Source organism: Tenrec ecaudatus, chromosome 10 (assembly GCF_050624435.1).
Source record: "Tenrec ecaudatus isolate mTenEca1 chromosome 10, mTenEca1.hap1, whole genome shotgun sequence".
Taxonomy (NCBI): Eukaryota; Metazoa; Chordata; class Mammalia; order Afrosoricida; family Tenrecidae; genus Tenrec; species Tenrec ecaudatus.
The window spans coordinates 32,850,659-32,875,185 of NC_134539.1; the positions used below are offsets into that span (position 1 = coordinate 32,850,659).

At 46.0% G+C, this 24,527-nt stretch overlaps 1 protein-coding gene across 5 annotated transcripts in view; it reads left to right on the top strand.

Annotated features, from left to right (window-relative positions):
• The window catches only part of RUSC2 (RUN and SH3 domain containing 2), a 66,332-nt gene that overhangs the window by 28,933 nt on the left and 12,872 nt on the right, over positions 1 to 24,527 (top strand). Inside the window, exon 1 of one of the 5 annotated variants that reach the window (XM_075560092.1) lies at positions 15,453 to 15,856. The exons of the other annotated variants lie outside the window; for them this stretch is intronic. The gene's annotated coding sequence lies outside the window, so the exon portion shown is untranslated. Of the gene's footprint in view, positions 1 to 15,452; positions 15,857 to 24,527 lie in introns of those variants that run through there. 5 annotated transcript variants of the gene reach the window in all.

A 24,527-nucleotide genomic window follows, 5' to 3' on the forward strand; every position in this document is an offset into this window, starting at 1 on the left:
CTGTTAAGGTAGGCCTGAATCCAACTAAAACTAAGTCCTTAGGGTTGTCCTCTCCCCTCCAGCTTCAAAAGACATAGAGTGTCAGCATATTTTCAATCTCTGGAGACGGCTAGCTGTAGCGGTTAGAGACCAGGCACCTGGGGAAGTCAGAAGGGTAGCAGAAGTGGGCATTTATTAATACCCTGGGAAGGAACCTTTTCGTAGGTCCCCAAGTGTTCATTTGGCTTGGCTTGCAAAGAGAGCTGAACGGGACCTCTCCAGACCATGGGGTCAGGCTGCAGCCTCATAGCCCGCACTAGGAGTTGAGCTACGGAGGGAAGCAGATGGCTGACCTACAGGAGAAAGGCAAACCTGCTGAAGGGTCAGCAGAAGAGTTTTTCTCAGGATGTAGCTCTTCTGAGCAGCAAGAGCAGAGCCACCTTTTACAGCTCAGTGAGCGTCACTGGCTTCTAGCTCATCCATTGCCCAGTGCTCCCTGCTCTTATCTCTTGATTTGGGGCCTTGGGCACTTGAGGCACCGCAGGTGGTTCTGGGAAAGAGCCCATTCTGCCTCAGAACCGGGCCAGTTCTAAAGCGTTTGACTTTTGAGGGTGGACTTTACAGGTAGGCTTTTCTGCAACCCACTTGAGAGGCCCAGAGCAAAGCAAGTTCTGCGTTTCGAAAGAGGACTCTTTCTTTATTTGGGAGGTCTAATTTAAGGAGACAGCTGGGTGTGTCTGGCCAGTCCTTTGAGGCTAAGCCTCTTCTAGCACACTCCCAAAATGCTAGCTAGCCTCGCTTGGTGTCCAAAATAACATAGCAGTTAGGAACGGTGGCCTCCTCAGCTCAGAGCAGCTACACTCTCCTTCCCCGAGGAAAAACAGATGACCCTGGCATTGGCTGCAAACCCACATGGGTTCACATTCCTGACGCCTCAGCCAAGTGCTCTCAGCATTGCAGAGCTGATTCATTCTCTCCTTGCAGCTCAGCCCTAGACCCCCACAGGAACCACCATGCCACCAGTTCTCGATCGCCACATGCTGCCAGCACCCTTGTACATTTCAAGAAGTATTTGTCTTTGAGGAAACCGAGGGCTTACAGGCACGTGGCACCTTGAGATGCAATGGCAGATAGCTTTTCGAATGGGTCACTGACTTCCCCGAACCCATGCAGAAAGTTTGCTTCTGGGCTGGGAAGTAAGTCTGATGTTACCTCATCATCAGTATCACTTTCCAAACATATTTGATTTGGGAGCCAAGAATCATGATTTCTATCAGGTATTTGTTTCACTCCTACTCCTCGGTCACCAAACAAGCCATGCTTGGGCCTGCCTTGGCTTTTCCTCGTAGATTTCCAGGATTCTCTCCTGAGTCCTAAGAGCCAGTGTATGGAGCTCTCGGCTGCCTTGGACGGAGTAACTGCTTTATGGAGGGGACGCAGAGAGAAAGGTAACTCTGGTCGCCATCCTGAAATGCCTTTCTTGCCGTCTTGGTGCCCTCCAGAGAGGTGTGACAGCACATATGTGTCAGATATGTGTCAGTAGGTACCTAGCACATGCAAGGATCTTAACAAAATGGTAGGCTCCTCAGTTTGGCCAACTACCCCTTGAATATCTAGCACAGTATCGTAGACGCAGTAGGATGCAGTACATGCTTGGGAATTGCTTGCTTCTTTGATTAATGGACTCATAAGATGATATTAATTTATGACCTCCGGATGCTTCTAAGTTAGCACAATATGCCACCGCTTACTTTGATTGGTTATGAGGTGAACTTTGTCTACTTTGCCATTGGAATCAGTCACACTGCCTGAGGTAAAACCAGGGCCCAAAGGAGTTACCTAATGCAGGCTGTTGCTGACCTAGAGAGAACATCTGCCTAGATCAACAAAAACAGAAGTTCTTTGGAAAGCAGATTTCCAAAGAATGCCCTTGCCCTGTGGCAAAAAGTAATCAGAGTGATCACTAGGTAAGACCAGGAACAGAAGTGTACTAAGTTCATATCGTTTCCCTCTATTTTTTCAGGACTGCTTGCTCTTGCTAAAAATTACCTGCCTCAATAGTTTCCAAAACTAATCAGTTTCTTGATTGAGGGGAATTCAACTCTTTCTCTCTGCTAAGTGAGATCCACAGCACCATCCAAGCCGTTTAGCTACAGCCTTATGCACACACCTTTTTTTTTTGAGCATACATCTTAATGCCCCTTTTGATGTCGCTTTTCTTTTCAATGATCATTTGTTTTATAAGAATTATATGGATGAAACCTATGGGAGACAAAATTTGCCAGGGCTGCCTTGTTTTTCCAGGTCTTGCGCCGTTTCCGCCTTTACATGTGCAGTCTTAACTCATTTTCTCTTGTTGTCTGTTCATGAAGAGATTTGGGTTTTCTTTCTCTGGTCGGGTTCCGCTTTACTCAGGTCCCAGCGTTCGCAGATGTGACTGTATAAGCCTCTGTTGTTGGCTGCTGCCAGGCGGCCCTGTGTGTGACGTGCTGCTTAGTCTGACATCCTCCTCACAGTCACCAGTGTCTGACTGTGTCCACCCATCTGATTGAGGGTCTCGTTTCCTCGTTGCCCCTCTACATCATCAAACGTGATGTCCTCTTCTAACCACCATCTCCCCTGACAACATGTCCCAGGCAAGCTAGCTCGACAGTGTTGTGCTGGGATTCATAACATTTTCATTGGGCAGTTTTCAGAAATCGATGATTACGCCTTTGTGCCTAGTCTAAGTCCGGAAGCTCCACTACACCCGTCCACCATGGTGACCAGGCTGAGATCTGAAGTGCCAATAGTAGAGCTGCCAGCATCGCAGTATCACACACTGACGCGACAGGTGATGGGTCTAGTCGTTTGATTTCTTGTTTGTCGTGGGTTTTAAACCATGTAACAGATAAAGGATATTAGTGAGGAGAAGTGATAAAATCAAAATGGAGTCTGTAGTTTAATTAATAAAATCAAACCAATTGATTCTGACTCCTGGTAACCCTGCAGGATCGAGGAGAACTATAGCTGTCTGCCAAATTTCTTGACCACTTGTTGAAACCTTGGTATTCTGTCAGTTCCTGGAGCCTTGCTCTTTACCTAACAAGCCTTTAGGACAGCTTGGACTTCTTCCTTCCTTTTTCTTTTTTAATCATTTTATTGGGGGCTCGTACAACTCCTCACAATCCATGCATCCATCCATTGTGTCAGGCACATTTGTACATTTGTTGCCATCATTATTCTCAAAACACTTGCTTTCTACGTGAGCCCTTGATATCAGCTCCTCATTTCCCCCCTCCCTTCCTGCTCCCCCTTCCCTCATGAACCCTTGATAATTTATAAATTATTATTATTTTGTCATATCTTACACTGTATCCCTTCACTCACTTTTCTGTTGTCCATCCCCCCAGGAAGGAGGTTACATGTAGATCATTGTAATTGGTTCCCCCTTTCCACCCTACCCTCTCTCCACCCTCTGGTATTGTCACTCTCACCACTGGTCCTGAAGGGATCATCTGTCCTGGATTCCCTGTGTTTCTAGTTCCCATCTGTACCAGTGTACATCCTCTGGTCCAGCCAGATTTGTAGGGTAGAATTGGATCATGATTTGGGGGGGGGGGCGGGGGACGAGAGAGGAAGTATTTAGGAATTTAGGAACTAGAGGAAAGTTGTAGGTTTCATCGTTGCTACACTGCACCCTGACTGCTTGTCTCCTCCCCGCAACCTTTCAGCAAGGGAATGTCCAATTGCCTACAGATGGGTCTTGGGTACCCAATCTGCACTCCCCCTCATTCACAATGACTTGATCTTTTTGTTCTGATGATGCCTGATACCTGATCCCTTTGACACCTCGTGATCACACAGGCTGGTGTGCTTCTTCCATGTGGGCTTTGTTGCTTCTGAGCTGGATGGCTGCTTGTTAAGACCCCAGATGCTCTATCTTTTGATAGCTGGGCACCATCAGCTTTCTTCACCACCTTTGCTTATGGACTTCTTCCTTTCAGTGCCATGGGTTCTTGATCATATGTCGTCTCCTAAAATGGTTGGGGAGTTTTCTTATTGATACAGCGACTCTGTTTTTCTCCCATCTTCTTTTGATGCTTTCTACCTCATTCAATATTTTGCCTTAAACTCAAAACCCACTGCCACTGAGTTACTTTCAACTCGTAACAACCCTGTAGGACAGGCTAGAACTGCCCCTGTGGGTTTCTGAGACTAGAACTCTTTACAGGAATGAAAAACCTCATCTTTCTCCCATGGAGTGGCTGGTGGTTTCAAACTGCCGACCTTGTGGTTAGCAGTTCAATGTGTGACCGCGATGGCACCAACTCGAGGCTTGAATTTTTCCTTCGGTTCTTTCTGCTCGAGATATATTGCTGAGTGTGCTCTTCCTTTCTGGTTTCCTAACTCTAGGTCTTTCTACATTTCATTATCATCTTTTACTTTGTCTTGAGTTTCCCTTTGAAATTTCCTGTCCAGCAATTTGACTTCATCATTTCCTCCATTTGCTTTCACTGTTCTACGAGCAAGAACAGAGTCTCTTCCAATATCCACTGTGATCTTTTCTTGCTTTTTGTTTTTTTAATGTGTCCCCTTACGAGTGTGCAAATGTCTTATCATTGTAATACCCAACTCCAACAACCTGGGATGTTCCCAGGTGGTACTTCTGGTTGGTCTTTGTCTTGAACTCTCTCCCTTTCCTGGACTCGTTAGTCCTCCTGATTTTTAAAAGGGTTTATTGTTTGTTTGTTCAATACATCTGAAAAGAATGCACATACAAAGAAGTGAAACATGAGAAAGCAGTGGTTCAACACTAATGATTCGACAAGAATTTGGATTTGGGGAAGGTAGAAAAGATAACCGAAATATTTTAAGAAATTGGAAACCCCACCAAAATAAGCTGATAAAATCCCTATTAACACTTATGTAGAGTCTTCATAAGACTCAGTCCGTGATATTTATTAAACTAGAGAGCCTCAGCTGGCTGCTCTGGGGGTTCTCAGATGTAAAACAGAAAGAAGGGGATTCCCCTAACCAGTCCCCATGTTGTTAAATGGTCTCCCCAGCCCCACCCCCAGCTTCTTCATGAAGCAGGCCTCCATTCCCATCACTTGAAGAGGATGTGAATCGTTCCGTAGACATCTGTCTGCTAACACCACCCCTCATGCTTCCTCTGTGTGCCAGGTCTTCTGCTGTGTTCTAGAAACACCATATTATATTCTATTAAGCTGCACAGCTAAGCTAAGCATATTAGAAAGTTACCGACAGGGGAAAATTTTATTTTTGAAATATGAACTCGATTCATTTGGTGTGTTTTAAAAGGTGAAATACTTTTCTCATTCATCAGTAAAAGAAGTTAGAAATTAGCTTCCAAAACCTCAGCAAATGGCAAACAAATTTCCTTGGAAGTCACAATCAAGTATATAGTGCATCATAGAAAAGAGGAGGGAGGGGCAAGACAGGCCCCACCCACTGTCATGAGTTTCATCAAATACTGGACCTACTCTCTGGTGGAGAAAAGGGGTATGTTATCGAATGAGGCTTTTACCTCACTCCTTCCTAAGAACACCACGTAGGGAACTTGGCATCTAAACATGATCTCTAAGAGGAATGTAACTGCAATCCTGTCTTCCTCTCCTCAGGGGCTATCCACTGGTTAATGGATTAAAAAATAAAACTAAGTAAAATGAGCTCCCCACTCTCCCCCTGCAAAAAAAGGAAAACAACACAAAACATTAAGATGCCCCAGTGGAACCAGGGAGCCACTTCAAAAATTCAGATTCGTCCATGGGAGGGAAGCCCAGGGAGAAGGCAATGGGGCCAGTGGTCCTGGAAGGTAGGGGAAGAAGGAGGTGGGAGAAGGGTGCGGTGAGTGGACGGGGTCATGGACAGGGGAACAACTAAGGAAGTGGAACCAGCATCTAGGAGAGGGTAGAGATCCTGTGAGTGTTAGAGCAACACCACGCTAGTGGAGAGGAAGCACTAAGAGATGGAAGAAGGGGGAAAGTGATGGTGGGGCAGGAGGGGGCAAAAGGAAATGGAGGCAAGATCTAGGAAGCAAAGGCATAGATATGGAGATTAACAGAGGTGTGTACTTATGCAAATACATTAATACAAAACAGTAGTGGTATTGGCCTATGTACATATATTTATAAAGCAATACACTGAAGCTGATGATGGGCCTTGAGTCTCAGCTCATACCTTCCCTCAATACAAGAACACTTTGTTCTAACAAATTGGCATTCTGTAATGCTCACCCCCCACATAATCACTGAAGACAAAATGGGTGCATAAGCAGATGTGGTGTAGACAAAATGGGTGCATAAGCAGATGTGGTGTAGACAGAATGGGTGCATAAGCAGATGTGGTGTAGACAGAATGGGTGCATAGCAGATGTGGTGAAGACAGAGGATGGTGCCCGGCTACTAAAAGATATAGTGTCTGGGGTCTTAAAGACTTGAAGTTAAACAAGCAGCCATCCAACAGTGAAGCAACAAGCTCACATGGAGGAAGTACACCAGCTGGTGCGATCATGAGGTATCATTGAGACCAGGCAACAGATATCAGAAGACTCACAACAAACAGTAAACAAACAAAAATGCATGGGTGAGAATGGAGGGGGGTTGGAGCAGAGACCCAAAGCCCATCTATGGACAATGGAACATCCTCCCACAGAGGAGTCATAGGGAGGGGTGAGTCAATCAGGGTGCAGTAGAACACTAATGGGTCATGCAATATACCTCTGATCCACACACACACACACACACACACACACACACACTATCATGACCCCAGTGCCGCTTCCCAATCTAGACTAGATGGGAGCATGTACATAGATATGGGCAAGAGATAAAATGCACAACACATGGAATCCAGGAACAGGAATGGGACTAGAGATAATAAAAGGGTAGGGGGAAGGCAAGTAGAGGTGGGGAGGGAAGGGGGCACTGATTGAAATGAATGGCACACAATCACACACCCCCATCCAGGGAGAAGAACAACAGAAACCAGAGGGGAAGGGAGACAGCGGTCGGTGTAAGATTTGAAAATAATTAACAATCTACAATCTATCAAGGGGCCACGAGGGGGGGTGAAGGGGAAAAAAAGAGGAGCTGATCCCAAGGGCTCGATGGAAAGTAAATGTCTAGAAAAGAACAGTGGAATATATGTACTAATGTGTCAGATACAATTGATGTAAGGATTGCAGCAAGAGCTGTAAGAGCCTTCAATAAAATGATTATTTAAAAAGTTGAATTCGTCTGTTACAGAGTCATCAACAGGCATGCCTTGCTTTACCCAAAAAAAAAAATCTTCTCCTTGAAACAACAAAACAAAAACTAGTACTGATCACTTTCTGACACTATACAATTACTCAAAAGTAACCAGCATTGGGAGAGGGCAGGGGACCATACCTATGGGACTTGGGTCACAAGTGCATGTGAGTAGGTGCATTGCATTTGTCATTATTGCAAAAACTAATTTTAATTTTAATCTTTAGTTTGCTATAAACATTCCTTTTAATATGATGCTGACACAGCTGTGCAGAAAGGCTCTGCAGAGATGGTCCCAGCAGCACACACCTGCGGCTCGTCTTCGGTTCTGGGGGCTCCAGGGCAGCCAGCATTGCTTCAGCAAAGGTGTTCTTCAGGTGTGAATGCACACACTCCGCATATTTGACAGCCTTCAGTCACAGGCCAGCTTTTCGGCAGTCTCTGGGGCAGGAAAAGCTTCTCTTTGGTCTTGGCAAGTTTCTCAGTAATGGATGGGACGACTCCGAGATCACTGCGAGTTCCAACAGCAAGAGAGGAGTCTTTGGACAGTGGTGTGTTTCTCAGGTACCCACTTTTCTTACACATTTTCAAATGAGGATGGAGAGACCACTGAAACACAGACTAGACATACATCTGTGTATGGCTAACCCAGCGGCCGGCATCTGTCCTCATCCTCTTGCGCCGCAGTATCAAAAAGCCCAGGAGTGTTGGCTCCCCACCCATCCTAACTGACTGCACAGTTGTCGAAAACAGTGGGCCCATGTTCGGCTGGGAATGTGCTCGTTGTGTAGGATATCCGGAGACAGGTTTTACCACCGGCACCGGCACCTACAACAACACACTCTATTGTCCGCATTGCTCCAATCGTGTGTATCCACTTGTGATTTCAGACTCCATGTTGACCTCAGTTTCTCCGCTGGGGTGCTGGCAGCACTGCACGGGGTCTCCTGGCCTTCCTATGATGAGAGCAGTTTCCAACAATAGAACAACAGGCTCTTATCCAATTACAGCTCTTAAAAATGTGCCCCTCGAATTTGTAAAGAATAATAACAGGGCTCTCCACTTCTGTAAACATTTGCATGTTTATACAGCACATTCACACACTGTTTTGAGTAGACTACTATTCAGATCTGCAGCAAGAAGTATGCTGCGTCTCCCAGTGTCTAAATCGTTTTTCCTCCTAGTGACACACCATCCAATAACCTGACCCAGGCACAGGAATGCTTAGTCACTAATGGTTATATTCTCGTGTGTTTTGTTTGCACCTCCCCCATTCCTCTGTGTCGCTCCAGGAGATGGTGTGGCCAGTCACTGGGTTCTCAGGAATGAATGCCGGGATGAAGGGGAGGGAGGGGGACAGACAGGCACACCCGGTCTTTTCAGATTCACCCCTTTCATGCCGTTGAACATTGCTTGTAAACATGAGACTTTTAAAACTGTCTTTATATTTCATTGCTTTGGCTACACTAGTTCACTTCACCATTGTTCTATTGTGGACCATTTAGAATATTTCCCCAGTTTGTGCCGTTAGGAGAAATGCTACTGTGACCGTCTCTGTGGAAGTGTGAGGTGAATGCAGGGCAGGGGTGTCAGGGCAATTAGGAAAGGCACAGCTGGCAGTCTCCAGCAATGATTGCCTGTCTGTCGGTATAAATGCCCTGTAGGGTCTGCGTGGGAACCAGGAAAAGGATGCAAACCAAGAAAGTGCATCGGTGGGGCTGGCCAGAGGGGAGAGGTGGTGAGATGAAGTCCAGCTGCAGGGCACCGCCCATCCTATGCAGGGGCGGGGCAACTCCTTTCAGGTCCAGCGGGTGGTTACCACCCAAGAATGAGGGCCCAGTCATTCGTCCTTCTGATGTTTGAGCAAGACAAGCCGAAAACCCAGATGGTCACAAAGGAATAACTAAAACTTATGGTGGCAACTAATTGTAAAAAATCTCTAAGTGTGTGGATCAATAATGCACTTAAGACCTGTTGACAGTGTGGCTAACGGGGTGTCACTTTCAACCTTTGCTCTAGGGTCATGGTGGGGGGAATAAACAGTGGGAAATGTACAGACCGAAGAGACAGCTGCTCACCCATCGTTCCGTCCTCACTGTGAAAACAGAGGAAAATGGGGGCTCTATCTCAGTTGCAGATCTTGGCTTGAAATTTGATTTATGAAACACTTTTCTGAGTCCCAGATTTTCTCCTCCTCCTCCCCTTCAACCTTCTACTCCTGCCAGACTGTTTTCTCTCCTTCATCAAATATGCATCTGGCTTGGGACCAGGTAGTCTGTCCACCTGCCATTCATCAAACAACATTATTAGTGTCCCACATGTGCCAAGGTTTTGTGTTCAGATTTGCTTATCCAAAAATAAGTCCCAGTCCTGCTCTTCAAAAGTGTGTTGTCATCAACGGATAAGTAACCAAATGAAATGACCAAGGCTTGGGGCCAAATGAGCTCTACAAATAACTGATATTGTTAAAGTTCAGAAGAAAGACTTCCATGATCGAGAAAAGCTCCCAGAGATGCCAGAATGTGCCAGATCCTAAAAGAAAGAGAGAAATAAGGGAAGCATTCTAGATATTTTCCCAGTGGGATGAGCCAAATCTCTGTATCTGGAACATGATTGGACAGGTAACCAAAAAGCCAAACTTAGTGCCATTGAGTCGATTCCTACTCATAGCGACCCACAGGGCAGGGTAGAACTGCGCCTGTGGGGTCTGAGGCTGCCGATCTTGATGTGTAGTCCTGTACGCCACCAGGCGTCTTGGCAATCGTTAAGAAGGGTCTTACTTTCTTCTGTAGGCAGCTGGGAGCCCCTGAAAGCACTTTGGTAGTACAGGAACATATTATTGAAGGCAGTGCTTTAAGGAGACGAATCTCACATCAATATACAGGAGAGCTAGGAGGAGAGAACCGCAATGAAAGCAAGAAAACTAATTAGAAGACTTTATAATTCAGAAGCGATATAGCAAGAGATTAAGAACATTGACTTTGGAATTCAATAGACTGGTTTCTAAATCCCAGCCTCTTCCTGGCTGTGTCATTTTAGCTGGGTTTGAACTGCCACCCTTTTGATTAGCAACTGAGTACCGTATATACTCATGTATAAACCGAGTTGTTCAGCACATTTTTAATGCCATTTTGTGGTAAAATTAGGTGCCTCAGCTGATATTTGGGTCGGTTCATGCTCAAGCATATACGGTACTTGAGCATCAGTACCTAAAACTGGAAAGAAGGTGGCAACATGATCTGATGGTTGGCTACATGTGAAGGGAAGAGAAAGAGAGGCGTTTCCAAGTTTATGTTGCAGATAGTCCCGAGGAAGTGCTGACACTGGAGCAGAAGATGAGTTTGGGTCGACAGTAACACTCGGAAGGTACACATACCTTTGACTAATCAACCCTTTGAGACAGAAGGGCAGCCCTTACCCAAGGACACGGTGAAGGACAGCTAGGGGAGAACTCGGAATGGAAACAGCAAGCAATGACATGAAACAAGCTGTATGAATGGTTCACAATCAAAAACTGGGGAAAATGAATTTGGTTTTATATATGTTGAATTTAAGCCCAAAACAAGAAGTAACTAACTAATAGACTATTCACTATTACATTCTGGAAGTTCTAGAGAATTAAGTTGTGAAAATTAACAGCCTAAGTAATGGGAAGGGCTAAGCGTGTCTCAGAAACAGATGAGAAGGCTTCAGATTTGAACTTTGCTGTAAATCTTCATTTAAAAGTGGGTCGAGTATTGTTTTATTAAACACACCTGTTGGCACAACTGAGACCCTCCACATAACCCAGTTACAGGGCATTCAAAGACCCCCTGCCTCTGTAGAGGTGAACAACACCATTCGAGCCTACTTTTTTCCATTTTTAAGAGGGTTTTTTTTAGATCTCATTTACATACCCACAGTCTACCCATTTAAAGTGTACAATACAATCATTCTAATATATTCACACAGTGGTACATATACTACCAGATTCTAACTTTAGAAGGTTTTCATCACACTAAAAAAAAATCTCCATCCCTATTAATAGTAACTCCCTGGTCTCCTACCCACCAGGCCTTGACAACCACTCGTCTGCTTTCTCCAACCATAGATTTGTCTATCCCAGAAAGACTTGGTGATCGGCCTCTGAGAAATCAGCTGCTGGAAACGGTACAGAGCACAGTTCCACGCTGACACACTTGGGATCACCAGGAGTCAGAATCGACTTGATGGCCACACTCGGCATGTGTTAGGCATGGTGCTTTGTCTTAGGGGAAATACAAAATTAAAAGGGTTCTATCTTATCTGGACGCTGGGGGCACAAATATGACTGTAGCTTGGACTTAGCAGGCAAGAAGAAGGATTAAGATATGCAAAAAGTATAATAGCCGTGTTAAGTGATGCGTGACTTACTTAATCAAACCTCTTAAGAACTGATGCTAGTTTCTGATGAAGTTTGCATCAATATGGAATGAAGTAAGAAAGGGAACGACACAATGCTCCCTTTTGTTGATTTCTTTTTTCCCAAAAAACCTTTTTATTGGGAAGTAATACAGATATCATATTATTCCATAGTTCAATCACATCAAGCAGTATCAGTTTCAGAACATTTTCTTTCTTCTTGAACTCCTTGATATCAGCTCCCCTCTACCACCACCCCACTCCACCTTCCCCACTGCAGCCCCAGGGACCCTAATTGCTGTCTCTGTAAGTTCACCAATCCTGGGTTTCATATACTTAAAAACAGAAAAACATGCAGACAATGCTTCCTTTTATGGAATAATGATTGAGACAATGTAAGCTTCTATTATTTTTCTTTTATTGATGCTATTTGCCAATATAAAAAGTTGGGAATCCTATGTTGAATTTCAGTTTCCATGAGATATTTTTCTTGTCCAAAAAGTTAAAAATTTAAAACAATTTTTAAGAAAAATCCAGGCCAGAGAGAAATGTCTGGCTCTGGAATGATCAAGGAAGGCTTGGTAGAAGAGTTGATTGTAATTTTATGAGCCAAGGCAGCAGAGTGAGATGATTGAATGAAACAGGTTTCTGAAAGATGATGAAGTCTGGAAAGTTAAGTTAGGTGGAGAGGGAGGTAAGTAGGCAGCCAGGGTGGAGAGCCTGGAAAGCCAAAATGAGTTCTTTGAACTTGATTCTCTGGATAATGGGAAACCTCCTCAAGGGCAGGAGGAGTGACATGAAAAAGAAAGAGGGTGTTTTCGGGAGATGAGTGGGGCAGCGCCATGGAGAAAATTGCAGGTGGAGAGACTGGTTAGAAAGCATTTGAGGTTTATAATGTGATGTTTGTATTTTGTTTCTGGCCAGAAAATAACTTGATCTTTCCTCAAAAGCCATATTGGTCTTTGGCAGTCGTGGTTGGGACATGGGTGCAGAGGTGGTCTGTAATGTGGTGGAGTAAGCAAAGGATTAAAAAGACAAGAGTCCCATTTGCAACTGGAAATGCTTTGTCCGTACTAGCTATCCAGTGCAAGGCAGGGCTGAGCTTTATAGACTCACCAGGGACAAAGGGCCCAGAGTTCTCACACTAAGAAACTAGAATCATGGAGGATGGCTTTGCCCTAACCTCCAGCTGCTTCCCCAGCCCCAGTGTGGTCTGTACCGCAAGGGGAAAGGGACTCTGTCATTATTGTTAGGTGCCAACACATCAGTTCTGACTCAAACAAGGGGATTTCAAAAGTTGGTGGGGAAAGCCTGTTTCTTTTTATTCTCTTTTTTCCACGCTCCCTCGTACAATAGTACAGAACAGTGGCTAGTCCTGCGCCATCCCCACAATCGTCCCTATGTTTGAGTCTATTGTTGCAGCAGCCATGATGGCAGTCCAGCCACTGAAGGTCTTTGTTTTAGACCCTCTACTTGTCCCAGCACGCTGTCTTTCTTCAGGGACTAGTCCCTCCTGATGGTTGTTGTTAGGTGCCAGCGAGTCGGCACAGACATAGCCAGACCCACCGGGCAACAGGACAAAACACTGCCCACTTCTGCACCATCCTCTCAGGACTGGTTACGCTGGAGCCCGTTGCTGCAGCCGCTGTGTCAGTCCATCTCGTGGAGGGGCTTCCTCTTTTCATTGCGCTCTACTTCTCCAAGCATGACGTCCTTCTCCAGGGTCCCATCGTTCCTCAGAAATGCTTCAAGTATCTGAGATAAAGTCTCCCCAGCCTTGCTTCTAAATGTACTTTCGCCAAAGCAGATCGGCTCCTTCTTTTGCCGTAATTCAAATGCATCAGTTCTCCTCTCTTTTCTGTATTCATTGTCCCGCTTTCACATGCATGGGAGGGGTTGACAGCACCTTGGTGTTGGTCAGATGCACCTTCACCCTCAAAGTGACATCTTGGCGTTTTAACACTTTAAAGAAGTCCTCTGCAACAGATTTGCCCAGGCAGTACATCCTTTCATTTCTAGCTGCCGTTCTCAGAGACACGGCTTGCAGGTCCAAGCGAAATGAAGCCCTTGTCAACTGCACGCTTCTCTCCATTTAGCATGGTGTGTTGCCTCTTGGTCCAGTTGGGAGGATTTTTGTTTTCTTCCTGTTGAGGCCTAATCCACACTGAAGGTCGCAGACCCTCACTCAGCGCTTCAAGACCTCTCCCCTTTCATCAGCCAAGGTGTCCGCTGCCTAGCTCAGGTAGTTAGCGCGTCCCGAGGCTGGGTTCTTCTTCATCTTGTCCAGTATCTCTGTGCTCAACACACAGACTGAGTAAGCACAGTGAAAAGTTACAAGTCTGGAACACACGCTTCCTGATTTTGAACTATGCCCCTTGTTTTGTTTGATCAACTGTTTCTTGGTCAGATTTGTGCTCCAAGTGGGTTTTTGTGAAGGACGGGAGAAGTTTCACGTCTTCAAGCGTGCCAAACTGCTTGAAAGCCGCACTGGGGCCCACAAATGAACACGGGCAACCTCTTGGGACTGCGCACCCACATCCCTGAGGCTAGAGAGATGGTAGCACGGCCAAGCGGACCCAGGAGCAGGGTCAAGGGGAGAGGGCAGAAAAGACCAAAAAGGGCTGGCTGTCTCACCACCAAGGTATTAAAGCCTCTGGATGCGGAGGGGTGGTTGATGGTATTGGCTGAATTAAGCCCACCTGGCTTAATTATTGGTTGGTTCGTTTTCTAAACCAAACCTCTTCCTCTCTTTCATCACTGTCTGTGCCACCATGAAACCCTTCTCAGCATGGCCTCAGTGGCTGCGTGGATCTCCAGGGGACGGAAGAAGCAGTCAGGGAAAATCAACCAGGAGGGCGGACTGCAGAGTCCACACTAGCTGGCTTTGGAAGGAAGGCAGAACGCTGGAGGGCCAAGCCCAGTTGGAGGCCAGGGAGCAGTGGTGTGTTGTGGACTGGGGAAGGTGAACTGAGGAAGGGGCTAGGGCGGACTGAAAATTTTTTTCTAGCCACTCCTTTCCCATAGCAGGTCTTTTCTTTTTTTTTTTTTTTCCTTTTGTTGGTTGCTCCGTTTTTTAATGCAGTTGTTTTTTTTTTTTAACAATTTATTGGGGCTCATACAATTCTTTTCACAGTTCATACATATACATACATCAATTGTATAAAGCACATCTGTACAGTCTTTGCCCTAATCATTTTTTTCTCTTTTCTTCTTTTACATTTTATTAGGGACTCATACAACTCTTACCACAATCCATACATATACATACATCAATTGTATAAAGCACATCCATACATTCCCTGCCCCAATAGCAGGTCTTTTCCTAGGAAGAGAGACACCCCCAGCCGCTCAGTCTGGCCAACCGGTGGCTTCCCGCAGTCCCTCCTCGGAGTTTGCTAGAGGGACAGATTCTGGTGCAGTCACAGCTTGCTCACCCTCGGAAGATGCGGAGACCTGAACTTGACTCTGTGAGGAAGGAGATTTGCAGCCAAGGGCATCTTGAAGGCTCCCCACCATCCTGTGTACAGTAGCCTCTGGCCCAATCTCCCCCTTTTCCCTGAGACAGATGCTTCCTGGAGGAGGCACGCCCTAGGAAGCCCAGGGTTTAGAGTGCTTAGTTCAGCATCCACGGGGCTAAGCTTGTCACGGTGCCTGGCAGCCTCCTCATAGGGCTTCCGAGTCCCCCTCCCAGATTGGCTGCTCCACCCCTGGGTGGTTGAGGGGGCAAACAAGGAGGCCTTCAGAGAGGGTGGGCAGAGGAGGGAGAGGTTTCTGGCCGAAGTCCGTAGGGAGGGGCTTCGGAAAGGAAGGACGCCCCAAGCCTCTGCCCAGACTGGGCGAGGAGCTGGAGCTCCGTCTACAGCACGGCCTGGCGGCTGCTCCTCTTCCCCCACCCCCACCCCACCCCCTTCCCGGGCCTAAGGGGCCCGCGGGACTGGCAGGGAGGCGGGCTGAGCGGCTGTACAGTGGGCATGCCCGCTCCTGCCCTTCCCCCTTCCCTTAGCAGCAACGTCACCGCAGCACCCGCGGCAGCGGAGCGGCAGCAGCCAGGCTACTGGGCTGGCATTGCGCAGCCTCCCTGCATTAGCGGCGATGCCATTGTATTAGCAGACATCCAGCGGAGCAAAGCGGCCCAGGTCCCCGTGTGGTCCCGTGGAACAGCGCCTCTACGGGAACTGTCACGGTAGAGCCCGGCGAGTGCAGAGGGCCCGCCGCCGCCGGTGCACTCGGGGCTCCTTGCAGAGGTAGGCTGGGCAGCGCAGGGGGAGGGAGGGGAGGGGCCGGGCCGCGCCAGCGGTCAGCACATTTGGGCCCCGGCGTGTGATGACTGGCTTTGTCAGACACCGAAACCGGGACAGGAGGCGTGCGCGTCCTTGCGCACACTGGGCTGTGGTGCAGAGGTGTAGGCATACGGCGATTTTGTCTAGAAGCTGAAGGTCCCTCCCTTCCTTCCTTCCTTCCTCCCTCCCCAACCCTCCTTTTTGTTTTGCTTCCAAGATCCCTGCTGGGCATCGCTAATGACGCTGCTGCCCTAGGGTGGGGGTCAGCACGGAGGAGGGGTCAGATGGAGAGACAAAGGCGTAATGTCAGGGGCCACTCCTACCGCAGCTTTGAGTCTATGAAGGACTTGCAGGGGGGCACGCAGCTGTCATGGGGAGGGGCTGAGAAACATCAAACCCATACACACACACACACAGACAAATGGACCATATCTTATGGTGAGATGGGACCCAGGAAGAAATGCGTAAAAAGAAATGTTGATCAAGAGGTACCAAGGTATATCGGAGTGGGGACAGGTATTGTAATGCCTAGGATCCTTGACCTGATATTATTAGTCTCCTTACACAGACTTAGATTTCCGGCAGAAAGAAATCCAATCTTAAGCTAAGATTCCTGCATTCTTCTTACTGCCCTCTTACCTTGTGTCCTGTCTGGAAAGAAGATTCTCCACTCACTGCCATCAAGTCAATTCTGGCTCAAAGTGACCCTAGAGCACAGAGTAGAACTGCATCTGTGGGTTTCTGGGCCCGTGACTCTTTATGGGAGTAAAAAGCCACGTCTTTCTCTCAAGGAGTGCCTGGTGGGTTTGAACGGCTTACCTTGTGGCTAACAGCCCAACACATCACCACAGCCAGTAGGGCACAGGAGGGAGGACTGAGACAGGAAAAAGCTTATCAGTGCTATTGATGCTCCTTATCAGGGCCTCAGGTCAAGGTCAGATTTCTGTGTGAGTGGCCAGTAAAGGGAGGAGCTCTATGGCTGGCAGAAAGACGTTGTTGACCAAACACTGGGGAAACCTTTCTTCTTGAGGTTAGCATGGTTTTTTCTGCGCAGTTACACTACTGCCAAGCAGGGACAGAGTTCCTTCATTTCCCATTTCCACCGAACACCTTGATGCAAGATTCAGAAACAGATGCCAACAAGACGCAGTGCTTCCTTATTGTGCAGCTAGATGGTTGAGGAGCACTGGTATGCTGGGAAGTTGTGCTAGTTCCCAGAAACGTGTAGGAAAGGGCAATAGAGCAGGAAAAGGGTTTGGGGGTGGCTGGGGCAGGAACGGGAGCCTGGGGCCTAAAGCAGGAAAGGTAGGTAGCAGCTGCTCTGGAGGGGACTTCAGGAAAGGGGCGTGGCCCTGACTGTTTACCTTTCGCAGTGAAAAAAAGAACTGAAGTTGGGCAGATTTGGTTTTGAATCCCATCTCAGCTGTGTAATGATGGGCAAACTACTTCGATCCTCCAAGTTGGTTTTCTTATCTGTTAAAATGGGATGATTGTGTCCACTCTAAAGGCGTATAGTGGAATTAGGAACAGTATAGATCAGTGTGGTTCTCAACCTGTGGGTCGTGACCCCTTTGGAGGGTGTCAAACAACCTTTTCACAGGGGTCACCTGATTCATCATAGCAGCAAAATGACAGTGACGAAGTAGCAACGAAAATAATTTTATGGTTGGGGGGGGGTCACCACAACATGGGAACTGTATGAAAGGGTTGCAGCATTAGGAAGGTTGAGAACTACTGGTATAGATACATCTCGGAGCTCTGGAGGTGCAGAGGAGCCCTGGTGGCTCAGTGATTAAGCGCTCAGCTGCTAATCAAAAGGTCAGCAGTTCAAACCCACCAGCCATTTGACCTGAGAAAGACTTTGAAGTCACTTCATAGCCTTGGAAACCCTGTGGGGCAGCCCTATTCTGTCCTCATAGGGTGACTGAATCAGAACCACTAGAGGGCAGTGGATAGATGTAAATCATCTGACATCTAAACCCGACTGCCATCAGCTGACTCTAACCCACGGTTACTCTGTATAGGGTTTCCGGGCTACAGATCTTTATAGGAGCAGATAACCTTACCTTTCTCCCTGAGAAGAGCTGGTGAGTTTGAACCACCAACCTAAAGTTTGCAGTCCAGCCCAGCCAGCCCCACCAGGGCTCCTCCTCTGGTATGTCAGTACTCCATGAATGGTCGTTCATGATTGGCATTCGTATGACTCTGGCCAGAAAAGGGACTCTTGAACAACGTGTTTGCGTGTCTGGAGTGCTAGCATTCCTAACTTCTTACTGGCTGAGCCTCAGCCTCTCCATTAGGCACAGCGAGAGGACTCACTTGCTGAGGAAACTTTCTTCTTCTGGACCCCCCAGTTTCCACCTCATGTTCCCCTGCCCTGTTTCTCCATTTCATCTTGAGAGAGTCTGGAGTAAGCTCTTTCACCTGACTTCTTATCACCCTTTATTCAAGCTCTTTGGCCCTGTGATGGTATGGACTAGGCATTGGGCTGCTACTGCAGGGTTGCAGATTCAAGCTCACCAGCTGTTCTGAAGAAGAAACAATGAGGTTGTCTGCTTCCATAGAGATTGGGATTTGGAAACCCTCTAAGTCTGAATTGACTTCATCACGATGGGATTTTTGGATGGGCCATAGCCACCCCCAGGAAGAGGTCTCTTTGACTTATACTTTCCCTAAATGTTCTTTGGTGTGTAAAGTCAAGTCATATATGCAATCTGCTCTCACCAGATTGTTCACTGGTCCCCCCTAAAATGGTCAAAAATTAAACGTTCTGAATTCCATCTTAATTGTCCATTAGTCATTGAGTGATCATCAAATCACTTGCTCTTTTTTAGTGCCAATTTTCTTAGTTCTTAAACATTGAGATGGCTCCGCCTGCTTTGGTTAGTTGCTGTGAGGATCAGTGAGATTACAGACCAAAATGTATTCTGTAAAAACTATGAAGGTTTGTATGAGCCCCAATAAATTGTTAAAATAAATTTTAAAAAAAAACAGTTGACATTAGATGTTTTTATTAAAAAGTAAATTTTATCGACAGCTTTGTTCAAATAGTATAGTATGTGCACATATCTGTACATAACCTGATTAAACATGCATATCATAAAAAAAAACTATGAAGGTGTCATGGAAACAGTCAGTCTGGTGGAGACATCGTCTCCACACCCTGAGACCAGAAGAGCTAGGTGGTGCCTGACTGCCACCACCAGCTGCTCTGGAAAGTCTCCGGAAGGCCCTGGAGCAAGTGGGAGAAGATGTGGGCCGTAACTCCAAATCGTGAGAGAGACCAAGCAGGCTTATTGGTCAGATCGAGAGGGCTGTCACCCTTTAGGTCTGGAACTGAACTCATCCCTGTGTGAAAATCATCAGCCATTTAAGATCAAAAGGGTGGCATTTACCCAAGAGAAGAGGGTTAGGAAAGGGGCATGGAAAGAGGCCACCCTGGGAAGAAGTGAGAGAAGCCGTGGAAGGGTGAAGGGACTGGCCTGGGTGATTGACACAGAGTGTGTATCAATGGTTCAATGTAAGACTGATGCTCGTCCATCAAACCTTCACCTAAATCGCAGTGAATGAACAGTTTTAAAAACATAATGAAATGCCAGGAGCAGGACATGGAGACAAATGTTGTGAGATTCCTCAGAGCCCCCCTCGTGACTGGGACTGGACTTGTCTGTGACAGAGCTGTTGGTGGGCAGCTCTCTCGGGCATGTGGAAATCAGGTCAGAATAAGACCATCTCCGAGATTCAAAAATATTAAATGAGGTGAAATCAAACTGTGAAAAGAGCTTTAACTTAAAATAGGATTCAACACCAGCTGACAGTAAAAGCTTTTATTAGAAAGCTCGGGAAATCTTCTAGGTGCTCTTAGGATAAACCCAAGACTGATTTATCTGCCAAGACAAAATGGTACAACTCTTGTTTAAACTGTTGAATTTATGATAGTGAATTACATGTCAATACAGCTTCAAAAACTTTTTTAAAACATTTTATTAGGGGCTCATACAACTCTTATCACAATCCATACATAGATCAATTGTGTAAAGCACATCTGTAAATTCTTTGCCCTCATCAATTTCAAAGCATTTGCTCTCCACAGAAAGCTTTGTCAGTAATAAAAAAAAAAAAAAAGTTGGGCTTCTTCAAAATATAAAGCCTCTATCCCTAAAAATGCTTTTAAGAAAATTAACAGGCAAACTACAGACTAGGAGATATGTGCATGTATCTGACAAAGGACTTGTATCCAGAAGATGTAAAGAACTCCTACTACTCAGGCATAAAAAGGTGACTCTGTTTTTTTCCTTAATGTGTAAAAGAGAGGGGGACAAGTACCTGAGTGCCTGCTGTCTTCTAAGGACTGTGTCTAGACTCTAGGGACAGTTGACTTTATCCTCATTTACAACCTCAAGGAACTGCTCCAGTCTGGGGGACAGACACGTAACCGTAACATTGTAAGACAACTGACGCATGACATTACAGTCCAGTGTGGGTGCCCTTCAGCCACAGGCTGCTCTTTCACCCTCCTTATCCATTGATACTTCATCCTTGACTAGCATTCTGGGCCCTGCCGCAGTCCTTTTTCATATGATGCCTTTGTATCCCAGTCATGGTTTCCTAGAGAAGAATCGTAAATCCTGTGTGCAGGTTTGTGAATGCCATTTGAAAACGGAAGCGTTCTGGCGGCATAATGGTTACACAGTGGGTGGTGAACCGCAAGGTCAGCAGTTCGAAACCACCAGCTACTCCTCTGGAGAAAGACTAGGCTTTCCACTCTCATGAAAAGTCATGGTCTCAGAAACCCAACAGGGGCCGTTCTCCCCTAGCCTCTCATGTCCCTGTGAGTTGGCATTGACCCCACGGCAGTGAGTTTGTTTTGTTTGGGTTTTGAGAGAATAGGACCCATGGTAGATCAAGGGGGGGCCCATGGCACCTCCTGAAATTGCCCCAAGATGCTGTCGCTCCTGCTCGCCGACTTGAACTGTCTTTTGTGAACATCCGTCCAAGCCAATAATCATATGAACACAACATTTTTTTTGTTCTTTATTTATTTGAACACAACATTTTTAATGATACTCTGCTAATTGTTGTAACACTAACTCAAACAATAATCTCATTATTGGAATTTTAGGGCGTTCCTAAGTTTCTACTTTCTGCTATCCTTGTATGTGTGGAATTGAGCCCAAAGTCTTGGTGAAGGAAGTGACGTGATGGGAAGGGAGGAACAGGAAATTACCTCATGTACCTTGTAGTAACGCTTAAAAATCTTGTCTCTCTCTCCACAAAATCCCACACTTCAAAACAACCCTTCCAGTCTTTTCTCTTTCTCACCTGTCTCTGAACTAGCCAATTCTCTCCACTGATGGAGCATGGGTCTCTTACTGACCTCCGCATTCCTTGTACCATAATCAATCGTTATTTTTTTCTTCCTGTCTAAAAAAATCAACAGCTTTTCCAAAATAGAGTCCACATACCATAAACTTACCTTTTTAGAGTGTACAAGGCCAGAGGCTTTACTATACAGCCATCATTATGGTCTGATTTCAGAACATTTCCATTACCCCAACTGAAACTCATACCCATTAGCAGAACTCCCCATCCTTAATGCCCTCAGTCCCCTGACAACCACTACTTTGTTTCTGTGCGTTTGCCTGTTCTAGACATTTCAGATAAATGGAAAAATCCATCAAACACACCCAAAAATGCCCTTCGTGGCCAGCTTCTTTATTAGAATAGTTTCACTCGTGCTGTAACGTGTGTAAGCACTCACAGCTTTATTACTAACTAATGCTCCATTGTATCAACATGCCACATTTTGCTCAGTCGTTTGTCAGTTGGCCGACTTTTGGGTTGCTTATACTATTTGGCTTCTGTACATATTGCTATGAACATTCCTATAGCAGTTTACGTATAGACATATGTCTTCATTTCTTTGGGATATGTATATCCAGGAGTGGAATTGCTGGGTCAGATAGTATTTCGCTGCCGAACACATGCAGGCACGGCTGGACTGTCTTCCAGAGTAACTGCACCCCTTTACAATCGTGTCCGCATGTGGAGGTTCCAGTTTCTCCAAAGCCTCCCTTGCTATCTGGTTTTTCAGTTTGAGTCAGCCTAGGGGCTGTGAAGCAGCATCGCTTTGTGATTTTGATCTGCATTTTCCTAGTGACTAATGATACAGAGCATCTCTTTCATGTGCTTGGTGACATTGGTATCTCTGCTTGGGAGAAATGTCTCTTCAAACCCTCTGTTCACTTGTCAATTGGGTTCTTTTTTATAATTGATTGTATTATTGCATATTCTGGAGAGAAGCCCTTTAATCAATCAACACACCAAGACTTAGAAATCTACCAAAGGAGACGTCTTCTCACAAAAGAGAAGAGGAAGAGGGATTTGAACTATTTGTAGTTTTAATTTAATGTTACATTTTAATACTTTAGTCCTCATGCATAGATTTAATTGTCCAGTTGAATGATTTTTCTTTTATGTTTTGTCCATATCTTTAAGCATTAGCTCTATACTTCACTCCAGCTGTGGGCCTCTATCCTAAATGAGTGGAATCTTAAGAAATCTGGGTCTGAAAGCCTGAACTAAATGGTAGATAAAAGAAACGGGGTTTAAGCCCAGGGTGGGTGAAAGGAAAATGACAAGCGTAAAAGGGGAAATAAATCAATTATTTAGGAGAAATTAGATGGGAGAGTCTACTAGAGTAAAGACTTTAGGTCTGAGCTTGGAAGCCAAGGACGGAGAAGCTCAGAATGACTCTGAAGGGCTAGGAGATCTTGAACAAGAGAACTCGTGAGCCTAATAGGTGAAACTGGGAAGATATTTTAGAGACTCCCAATAGTGAAGGATCAAGACCTGGGGCCAGCAAACTTTTGAGACAGAAGAGTCAGTACTTACAACAATTTAAAAATTATTTGAAGCCCATCGTACATTTTTACAAACAGATGAAATTACCATTATCTGAAAAAATAGCCCTTAAGCATTTTCTTTTTTTTTTAATGCGATCAATTTAGTGGGGGCTCATACAATTCTTATCACAATCCATACATACATCCATTGTATTAAGAACATATGTACATTTGTTGCGATCATCATTCTCAAAACATTTGCCTTCTACTTGAGCCCTTAATATCTGCTGCTCATTTTCCCCCTCTGTCCCCACTACCCCCACCTCATGAACCCTTCATAATTCATAAATTATTATTATGTTGTAATATATTACACTGTCTGATGTTTCCCTGCCTTCTTCTCTGCTGTCCCTCCCCCAGGGAGGAGGCTATACGTAGATTCTTGTAATCAGTTCCCCCTTTCTATCCCACATTCTCTCCACCCTCCAGGCATCGCCACTCTCACCACTGGTCCTGAAGGAGTCATCTGTCCTGGATTCCCTGTGTTCCACTTGCTATCTGTACCAATGTACATCCTCTAGTCTAGCCAGATTTGTTAGGTAGAATTGGGATCATGATAGTTGGGGGGAGGAAGCATTTAAGAAACTAGAGGAAAGTTATATGTTTCATCATTGCTACCCTGCACCCTGACTGGTTCATCTCCTCCCCACAAATCTTCAGTAAGGGGTGTCCAGTTGGCTCCCAATGGACTTTGAGTCTCCACTCTTCACTCACCCACATTTTCAATGATATGATTTTTTGTTCCTTGATGCTTGATACCTGATTCCTTCAACAGCTTGTGGTCACACAGGCTTTGTTTCTTTCATGTGGGCTTTGTTGCTTCTGAGCTAGATGGCTGCTTGTTTATCTTCAAGCCTTTAAGACCCCGGATGCTATATATTTTTTTTCAGTTGCTATGTTTTTTGATAGCCGGGCACCATTAGCTTTCTTCATCACATTTACTTATGCACACGTTGGTCTTCATTGATCATATCAGCAAGGTGGGCACCCACTGATGTGATTTTTTAGTTCTTTGATGTCTGATAACTGGTCCCTTCTACACCTCGTGGTCAGCCAAGCTGGTGTACTTCTTCCATGTGGACTTTGATGCTTCTCAGCTAGATGGCCGCTTGTTTATCTTCAAGCATTTAAGCATTTTCCATTTGACTTCAGAGTCACTTACCAAGAAGGGTTATGTGTGACTCAAGGGCCACAGCTTGCCGAGCCCAGATGGAGGCTAGAACTGGGCAGATTTTAGCTATCTTGGGAGATCTGTTATCTGGAGGAGCCAGCCCTGGAATAGGACATCGGGTTGGGTAAAGTAGAGGCAGAGCCTCAGGGAGATGGATTGACAGTGGCGGCAACAATGGGCTCCAACAGACCAGTGGTGGGGAGCCTCGGGACCAGGCAGTGGTTTCTTCTGTGGTGCGTAGGATGGCTTTGAGTCAGAATCTACCCTGACACCTAACCATGAGCACCAGGTAATAAGACTAGTCCGCCTCTCAAGTTGTGCAGGCGTTATGTGGAATTGTGGTAGAGGACTCCAGAAGAAAGAAAAGCAGCACCCACACTCTTCGAGGAGGGAAAGGTTAGCACCAGTCACCCTAATGCCCAGCTCGCTCTCTCGCTCTCTCCATTCAAGATGTTCTAGCGCAGCATTGGAAGTAGTAAAGACACCTAGCCCACGGGCAATCCGAGAGGGACAAGGAGTCTGGCACTCAGAGGAGAAAGGGGTCTACTCAATTGGTCAG